A 10,118-nucleotide genomic window follows, 5' to 3' on the forward strand; every position below is an offset into this window, starting at 1 on the left:
TCTGGGTGACTCAGTCAGTTAAGTATCTGCCTTTGATTCTGGTCATGATCCTGGGTCCTGGGATCAAGCCCCATATCAGGCTTCCTGCTCAGCAATGAGTATGTTTCTGCCTCTACCCTTCTACCAGCTTTTGTGCTTGCTTGCTCTCTCAAATAAATAAATAAAACCTTTAAAAAAAGAACTATGAAAAGTAAATTTCTGTTGCTTATAAACTACTCAGTCTATAGCATTCTGCTCTAACAACCTGAACAGACCAAGACAGAAGTCAAGATCTGAGTGCTAAGTGGACTTGTTGCCACTGGGATGTCACTTCTAGGAAGCGCTCAGCATAGAGAACAAGATAATACACACGTATATTCTAACCCATATATACCAACCTGTTTATACTTCTGAACTTACTTGTTTACATATTAAATAACACAATCATGATAATAATAATCATGAGGTTGTCCTAGCAGCTCGGGCTCTTACCCAGCACCAGAGGCTTCATCCTCGCTTCTTCTCTTTGTTTATTGATGTTTTCTCTGACTGAGAGAAACCTGACTCCCCGCATCAATACTTGCTTATTTGTTTGTTCAACTGTCACATACACATGGTTTCAGACTTGCAAAACCCTTACCCACTCGAGAAACAAATTCCACAATGTGTATGAACACTTTGTGTTGTCTTCAGCCTTATGGTAACCAATCCAAACCCTGTTTTCTAATGTACCGAGACCTTCTCCCCCTCTTTTCTTCTGTGTTTGTGTTTTCGTGGAGTGGTTAAGCCATTTATGTATCTCTACAGTTTTTCTCACTCTTTTCTGGAATTTTAGAAATAGAGAAGGATCTAACACCAGTCTGCTTTTTGCTTCTTTGGGTTTAGATTCTACCCCTTACCTCACCCCACTTGGATATATTTGTAGTAATTTCCTTGAAACTCTAAATTCTCATCAAGGTAAGTCTGGATCTTAGCCCTGTTTCTTAAAATGTACATGATGCCTAATAAACCAATTAGTTCTGCTGACTCAGGGCTTTCTTTGGCTGGGGAAAAATTTTACTTTTTCATCCGAGGCAAAAATGAAAATGTTCTAAGTTTAAAAGGCCTGTGTGCTTAGACTGGCTCAGGGACAAGGCAGGTGGTTTCCGTTTAGGAGACGTATAGAAAGTCTGAGAAAAAAGCATACTTTGTCTTTAGCCCCAGCAGGTTTCCTTTCTTTTTTCTTTTTAAGATTGTATTGTGCTAAGATACACTTCACATGATATTTACCGTTTTAATAGATTGTCAAGTGTACAATCTCGTACTGTTCTCTCCCGGCTCAGTGTGGTATAGCTGATCTCTAGAACTTATTCATCTTGTATAAATGAAATTTTATACGTGTGGACTAGCAGCTCCTCATTTTTCTTTCTCTCCATTCTCTGGTAACCACCATTCTATTTTTGCTTCCATTTTTAAAATATTTGATCTACCTTAGACATCTTATATTAGTGGAATCGTGCAGTATTTGTCCTTTTGTGTCTGGCTTATTTCACTTAGCATAATGTCCTCCAGGTTTATCTGTGTTGTTGCATATGGCAGGATTCCCTTTCTTTTTGAAGTGTGTGTGTGTGTGTGTGTGTGTGTGTGTGTGGTTTTTTAATCCACGCATTTGTCAAGGGATATTTTCATTGTTTCTACATTTGGGTTATTGCAAATAGTGCTGTAGTGAATATGGGACAATGAGTATCTGAGATCCTGATTTAAATTCTTCCAGATAGGGGGATTGTTGGATCACATGGTGGCTCTATTTGTCATTTTTTGAGGATTTGCCATATTATTTTCTGTTAGTGGCTGCACCAATTTGTATTCCTGCCAACAGTGCAAAAGGGCTTCCATTTCTCTGCAACCTTGTTAGTCATCAGGAAAATGCAAACCAAATCATAATGTGCTGTGGCCCCAGCAGGTTTTCAAGTGGTTCCTTAGGTGCAGAAGTTCCTTCTGAAAACCCCAATGACTGTGAGGGAGCTAACTCCTCCACTGTTGACATCTTCTAGGCTGCATTCATGCAAACTGGAATTGAGAACCACTACTGAAAGTTGGGCAGCTGTGAATGAGTCAATGAGAGACAGTGAGGACTTGGTGCAGCGCCGGGTGGTCATTTGGTGGCATTACAATAGCTACTTCGACATCAGTACAAATCTCTGGTTGGAACTCGGTAGAAAGGCATGCATTTCCACTGGCAGGCAGACACTGTGGAGACAGGGCAATCAGAAGGATTGGCCAGGATTGGCCACCAATCCAAGGGTGAGGTTGTGTGTGGACAACTGGGACTGGGGCACCGCCAAGCCCCATGAGCATCAGAGTCTCCCTTACACACTCCTGCAGGCCGTGTTCGCACATCAGCTCCCAATGCGTTGATCTGGTCCCAAGGACTCAAGTGCCATCTGGAAAGCTGGCAAAAGATTATGGCAGAGGCTGTTAGTTACCTGTCACGAGATTATTCTGAAGCAGAAGTGAGTGAGCAGGTGAGAGTTTTCCTCATGCAAATAATGTGATTTGCTCACACCCTCAGGGCACATTGGTCACTCTCAACTCCCCCGGTTAGGGGCTCAGAATATGAGTCTCAGGATGCTGGAAACACATCATGTGATTTTGTGACATTGGACCCTCCCCAACAGGAGACTGCTTTGTTATCAGCAAGTCTGGCTTTGGGTCCTGGATCTTCCATGCACTCTGGGAAGATCCTTCAGTTTCTTCAAACATGGAATAGGGAAGTAATCCTGGTGCTACCCCCACACACAGGGATGTTTGGAGGCTCACCTCGAAGATAGAGCATGGACATGAATGGGAAACTGGCATTGCCAGTTCAACTGTCCATAAACATGTGATAAGAAGATGCAGGCATTAATGAAACAGCCTCTGGACTCTGACCATCAGTTGCCTTTCAGCAGGTGTGAACTCGGAAGGTCGATTAATCACTGTGCCTCAGTTTCCCGGGGAAGGAATGCTACCAGCTCCTGCCCTAGAGTTGTGCTGTCAATATAATATACATAGGTCATATTTCTCTGTGCCTGGCACAGAGCAAATGTAATTAAACAGGCCCTATTGACTTGGAGCTGTTATCCAGCCCCATAGGGTTCCTGCTCTATTAGAAATCTTGAATGTTCCGAAAAGTCTTATTCCTGCATCTTTCCAGATTAATTGGAAGAAAGCCACAGAACTGGCCCCTGTGAAATGTATACCTCCACGGACTTCACTTTATTTTCTGTTTCATACAAGCATCCTATGGCTTCTTTGTAATAATGCATTGTGGAGCATTTTGGATATTCTGATCCAAAGCCATCCTTTTATAGTGAAGGAAACTGAGTCAGAAAGTTTAGACAACTTGACATAGGAGTAAATTGGTGCTGGAGCTGGTCCTTCTCACCCTGCAGCCAGGGTTCTTTCCATGAAAGCTTGACCTGTTCCAGTAAATTTCACAAGATGATAATGCCCCCTACTCTAGAAACTGCCCTGAATCCCCTTTCTCACAATTTGTGGAAAATCCCTAGGGTTTCTGAGAATTCCCCCAAAAGCTTCTATTCTTATTTCCTCATGAGCTGGCTTCATCTGTGAATGAGCTTCCCATCTTGCACTATGCTGACATTTTTGGTTTAATTTCATTTTCAAATTCAGTTTTCTTTAGGCCCCTAGTCAGTCTCCAAATTCAAAAAGGAGGTCCCATTCCTGGGTTTTTTCTTGCTCTGTTTTTTCACTCATGCCCCTCTGTCCTACCTCCTACTCCCATGTCCCTTCTGCTCTTCCATTCTCCACATCACCCCCAGGGTATGCTGTTAGGTGGCATCCTTTTAAAGAAAGTTTAGTTTAACAGGCATTAATTAAGAAAAACAAAAACAAATTCTTCCCATTTTCTCAGGTAGAACAATTCAACTCTCAGACTCAGCTCTGGGCCACTTCCTTTTGCCACTGAAGCTTAGAATTTACCACTTGTAAACACTTGGATTAAGCTTGGAAATCAGAAAATTCTCCTATGTTGTGCAAAATGGCTGCTGTGGCCCCTCAATCACAAATATCTCCTTTGCAATTTTAATTGGAGAATTTCTTAATAGTTCTGGCATGAAAGCACTAGGAAGGACTCAGACTGTCCTGACTTGGGTCATATGTTCACTGCTAGACTAAAACTCATGGTTACGGTACGTTTCACTCTACACAGAACTGCATAGCCATCTCACTTCATGATGAGAGGCCATCCATCCTAGCCACGTGAAGGGGTTCTATGCCAGGGGGAGGACTTCTGGTATTAGAAGAAGCAAGGAAACTATGCTGACTGGACAAGAACAGTATCTGTCTCAAGCATCAGCATTAAGGTTAGGAGTCCCTTGATCTGAGCCATTGTCCACATTGCTGGGGAAGGGGTAGCAAATTTTGCCACCCTAAAATAATGCCTCTGTGGCATATTGATGATTTTAAGCTAGTTACTTTTCAGAAACTGCAGACACAAGAGAAGCTGTGAAAACCAAGAAGGTGTCTTTCTGTGGGAGACATTTACATTTATAAGAGAAATCTCCATTTGTAAGGGTGTGTCCCTCACTCTACCAGAAGGGGGGATGACTCAGTCTCTAGAAGTTTTTATCAATGCAGAAAGCAAAGACTTCATCTTGCGCAAATCCTTATCCTTGTTTAGTCTGCTTTTCCTGGTGACCTCCCAGGCCTGACTTCCTACCCCCAACATCTTTTGGCTTTAGCTGAAGATGGTATTTAAGGATATGGCTTTCCTGGGTCTTTCCTCTACACAGGCAGGTACATGTTATTAAACTTGTTTTTCTCCTGTTAATTTGTTAATCTATCTCAGTCAATTTAATTACCCCAGCAAATAATCTAGAAGGGAAGAAGGAAAAACTTTTCCACCCTTGCATCACTATGTTAATCTTTCTGGAACACTGATGTTCTGAAGTTCTTCCATATTCAAAAATTTGTAAAGACTTCTCATTGCTCGGTAGATAAATCTGGGTTAGGGATCGTTCAGGGGAAGCACTCAGGGTCATCTATGACCTTATCCCAATTTCCCCTCAATTTTAGATCCCAGATCTCCCCACGCCCTCTGTATAGAGACCTCCTTTGGGACAAAAAGACTAGCTGCTGTCCCAGAAATACACTTCATCTAATCTTGCCCTTGTGTCATTACTCAAGCTGTTGCACCATTGAAATGTCTGTCCTTATTCATTTACAAAATCTTAACCATCCTACAAGATGCTTTCTAACCCCACCAGTTGGGTGAAACCTTGCATGACCTACTTTCTACCATCCAGGACAGTAATAGATAAGAAAACGGACAACGGGAAGACAGTGGCTGTAGACAGAGCTCCCTTCTCAGAGTGTTAAAAGGGAGGATGCCAGCTAAGGATGCTTCATTTTTAAATTTAAACATCATGACATTTACACTGTATGTACTCCACTTACTCTTCAGCCATAGAAGTGTTGAATTACATGATTTGTAAGGTCCTATCTAACTCCATTATTCGAGAAGTCATTCCTCTTACAGGAGCTGTTTGTACTTTTTCAGGAAGACATAAATAAACACCTACCTCTCATAGTATTCACTGCTCCCTCAAAAAATGAATGGAAGAGGCATACTGAATGTCAGCCTCTCTTCCTATTTGGGGAAAACAGAAATAAAGTCCCTTTTGGTACATGTCTCTTCCCTCCAGTGGAATCAATCAACCTTTAGAACTGTATTTGTTCATCCATTGACTTTCCTAGAGTGTGGGATAGTGCCAAACTCTGCCAAGAAAACAAGAAACAGTATAATGGATGACGGTAGACGGTACCAGTTTAGAAATTTGCATGCAAGGTGATTTTTAAATTATGGTTTATTAAGCATAACAAATGAATAAATTTCCAAGAAACGGGCTACACACAAAGGCGTAATGAATATAATCATCTTCATTTCCAACATTTCATTTTGCAGCTCCATTTACTTGAAATGATCTGATGCAAAAAGATACTGTACGACACATTTCCTTTCATGAGTGTACTTAGGCACTGTGAGAGAACACGGGATTATTGCAGTTCGATTCGATAGTGGGTAGAAAAGTAAGGAAACATGCAGGGTGGATTTCGAGCTGACGCCTGTGTCCTGCGTTTTGTGCAGTAGTCAAATGAATTTCACATTATCTTGTCCCTAGGTATTGCTCCAGCAGAAGTGTCAGGAGATGTCATTATGCTGTCATCTGGTCTGACAATCATATTAGTAAACGCCAGCAGCTCCATAGGTCATGCATCTTTCTGGCAAACGCTGATGAGTATATTAACATATACAGCATCACTTTGTCAAGCCTGCTTGTTAATCTACCTTTACAGAGCACAGTGGTTGATGGGGTTGAAACGTTCCCCTGGTTAGGGCATGCCACAGCCCCAAACCAGAACCTGTGGTAGAAACAGCAAATTGGTTGCAAGGTTGGAGGTGGAAAGTCTCCTTTATTTTATGAATCCAAATATCTATGGGTTGCTGATAAACTCTGTACACTCATATTTTTCTAACAAATGATTCTCTGGAAAAGCTTAAGAACACCAAACAGATACAAGATTTCCTTCGCGATGGTACAGAACATGCGGTAATCCACAAATCAGTCTGCTTGGTGCACACTACCTGTGTGGCCTTTGACTAGCAAGGGTAGTCGACTGCTCAATCTTAGTTTTCTTATCGGTAAAATGGGACTCATTTATCGACCCATGTGTTCATTCATGGACTTCCTCCTTCCCTCCCCAGACTGGAAGGTTCTGGAGAGTCAGAGTTCTGTTACCTAGGTACTTTCTCCCTGAAGCAGGTGTTTCTCCCCATCAACCTGATCGTCCTCCCACTGCTATAGATGTGTTAGGTCCCACGTTTTCCTGCGCTACAGGTCACCATACAGGTACCATCTCTGGTGTTCTCATGGATGTCGCCCTATTACCAGTCCGTTTGCAGCCCTGTCACAAAGGGTCATAGTCAGTAATATTATGCTTTCTCTTATCTGAAGAGCCTGTTTTCATAAGCCATGTGATTTGTCCAGGGTCATTCACTGGGGTCTGCTTACCCATGCAGAATGTCTTTTGCCTTACTCAGGCTGTCATCAACCCCCCTCCTCCCCTGCCCTGAAGAACACACAAGCCCTGTGTAAGAGTCCATCAGCAGTGGCTACATGGGAAGAAAGGGGTGGCACTGGAGTCCTTCTGGGGACTGGACATCCCAGCTGAGGACTGGAAACATTACCCGAGAACGAAGTGGAGCCTGAGTCAAAGGCAACGGCTGGTCTGAGACATGCCAGGCTGGAGGAATAAGCAGAAAGAGAACATCAGAGCATTGGAAGCCAAGGGTGAAAGCAAAAGAGATGTGGCCAACTGGAAAATAAAGTCTCAGTCCTTCAAGCAGATGAAAATGATAATGACACCAGATTGCTTGAAATCTTACCAAGTATCAGGCACTATGCTAAGTGCTTTTCATGCATCATCTCATTTAGTCCTCAAAACATCTCCAAGGGGTATTATTATCCCCTTCTTAGAGATGAGGACACTCTGCTTCACAGTTAAGTATCTTGCCCGCAGACACACATGCAGCCAACAAGTGGCAGAACCAAGATTCAGACCCAAGGTATCCAATGCCAGACCTCAGTGTTAACCACTCCTGGCATAGCCTCCCTGCCGCCAAAATCAAGAGCGGTTCCTGGAAGAAAGGAACAGAGGGATGTTGCCTCCCTACATGTGTTAGAAACCCATACTCTGCACTTTTGCAGCTTTACTTCACTCTTCTTAATGAAATAATTTCTATTTCTGCCCTTTTTCTTTCTAAGGAGCAACTTTAGATGCTTTGGGCCATGAATAACCAACACTGAACAAAAGTATCAGGAGGGCTTCATCCTCTCCTATAACAACACGTCTAGAGACAGGTCAATTTGGAAATTTTAATTCAATGGCACAACTATGTCCCATGTTTCTTCTCTGCCCATTCAGCCAATCAAGGAAATTGTTCCTCACAATCACAAGATGGCTGCAGCACCTCCAGGTATCAAACTCAAGTTAAGGGTGTCCCTTAAAGAAATGGACACCCATTTCTCCCACACATCTCTATTTAGTAGAGAGGAAAACCTTTACCATAAGCTTCTTTGAATAAATCCTCTTGGCCTTTATGTCCATGTCCATGCCTAACCCAATCACTGGCAAGAAGGATAGAACTGCCATGAGTAGCTTACATCAATAGTGATTCACTCGTGGATCTAAGGAGGGCTTTAACCCTTTTTACCCACATGGGGAAGCAAAGTCCAAAACAAAAGCAGGGAGGAAAAAGTTGTGTTTGTGGGGTAGGGAAGCAGGCTACTGAGTAAGCAAAAAAGTACCTGTCATGCTGGAGTGGGAGGAAAGAGATTGTTGGATTATTTAATCCCTTCCTATTTTTTCCCATATGATTAATTATGCAAACTGGGAATAGACATAGACCAGAAATAAAGAAACTCAGGGAATCACATTGGGAATCACATCCACCACACAAATGATCTCTACTCGATTTGTTCAACGGATTTGTTCAATGGTTCTACATGGATCCCTGTGGACCCTTTAAAAACATAGTAGTGGTCAAATCGTATCCCCCCCCCCCCCATTGTTGTTTCACTCCCAAAGAAATCTCCTTTTGGGGGATCTTCACTAAACTCCTGTTGAAGAATACACACATAATAATAAAATAGTAAGGCCATCATCCAGTTGCATGCCAATCACATTCACTCCACCTCCGGACATGTTTTCATTTTGAGGGGAACAAGTTAGCTATTATGTGTCACGATGATTCCACTTCAAACAGCACATCTTTATATATAAGAGATGCTGGGAAACTTAGGATCTGGGTGACTTTTTAAGCATGTCAGATGTATCCTGTTTACCAGAATGGTTCCAAGCAGAGCTTTTCAGTTTGCATGCGAACTGCATGAGAATATGTAATCAACTGGGTCCCCTCCTTGGTGGCAAGCAAGAAACCAAATGACTCCATGGAAATTTATGTTAGCAGTAGAGTTATTTCTACCTCTGAGAGGAATCCTTCAAGTCAGCAGATTATTAGGCTGATGTTAATACAAACAAAGTTGTGAATTCCCCCACTGTCTTTCCCTGCACTTAATTCTAACCACATACTCCTCACTCAGGAAGACTGACCTAGTTACTAGCTCTATTCTGTGACTCATTGAATGCCACACCCACCTCCTGCTCTTGAATCCTGGCCATCGGCTCCCACTTCTTTAGGAATCATATAAGATTCAAGTGAGTCAGGAATGGCCCCCAGCTCAAGATACTTCATTTTTAATCCTTTGCTTCTCTCTGTGACACCTGCGGTGAGTATGGATATCCAATATGGGAGATATGGCATGGGGGTGTAGGGCAGTTGATAAACTTGCCCACAGTATACCTGTTAACTGATTTGGACACAAATCCTTCTGCATTTAAATTCTTAATCCTTCCTACTAAACCAGGCTTTTATATTTCAGGACAAGTTTTGTGGAGGAAAAGAGACCAAGAGCAAATGGGTCTACTAATAAATAAGAAGTCCAAAAACTGCACCCCTTTTCTCTAGCATCCTTCAACCCCCATGGCAAGATGATAAGGATCAATGGAAACCAAGCTATTCACAACAAGAGTTGTCACACTATTCATAAAAAGCCTACATGTATGATATTTGTTGCCATGTTGAGCCTCACATTCCAGTGGTGCTATGGAGTTGTTACTGATTTTACAGAATCTCTGAGTCCTAATGGAAATCCACTCTGTGAACATGAAGTCTTCTTCGCTGAACAGCCTTCCTCCTGGTTCCCCAGCAGTACATGGTTATGGTGGGTCATATGCTGTTCCTCCATCTCCAAACACTCAAATGGGAAGCACATCCATGGAAGCACTGATACTGAAATTGATGAAATGCCTCATGTAGATTCTGTTCCTTTTCCCTAGCCATGCAAAGACTACAATGATTGAATACATATCCAACACTGAATATCTGTGATATTCAGGCACACTTTGGGTACTTTTATTATAAGATTTTATTTTTATTTTAGAGGTAGAGATGGGCAGGGGAAAGAACAGGAGAGGGACAAGCAGACTCCATGTTGAGCATGGAGTCCAATGTGGGGCTCGATCCCATGATTCTG

At 42.4% G+C, this 10,118-nt stretch overlaps 1 long non-coding RNA gene across 10 annotated transcripts in view; it reads left to right on the plus strand.

The window, feature by feature from the left end:
• The window catches only part of LOC102156000, an 88,567-nt gene that overhangs the window by 72,862 nt on the left and 5,587 nt on the right, over window positions 1-10,118 (plus strand). For 9 of the 10 annotated variants that reach the window (XR_005359546.1, XR_005359550.1, XR_005359551.1 and 6 more), the window contains 3 exons: window positions 7,064-7,522; window positions 7,788-7,999; window positions 9,465-9,806. This is a non-coding gene — a long non-coding RNA (uncharacterized LOC102156000). The remainder of the gene's footprint in view (window positions 1-7,063; window positions 7,523-7,787; window positions 8,000-9,464; window positions 9,807-10,118) is intronic. The other variant, XR_005359549.1, reaches the window with a different exon arrangement.

Source organism: Canis lupus, chromosome 5, assembly GCF_011100685.1.
Source record: "Canis lupus familiaris isolate Mischka breed German Shepherd chromosome 5, alternate assembly UU_Cfam_GSD_1.0, whole genome shotgun sequence".
Taxonomy (NCBI): Eukaryota; Metazoa; Chordata; class Mammalia; order Carnivora; family Canidae; genus Canis; species Canis lupus.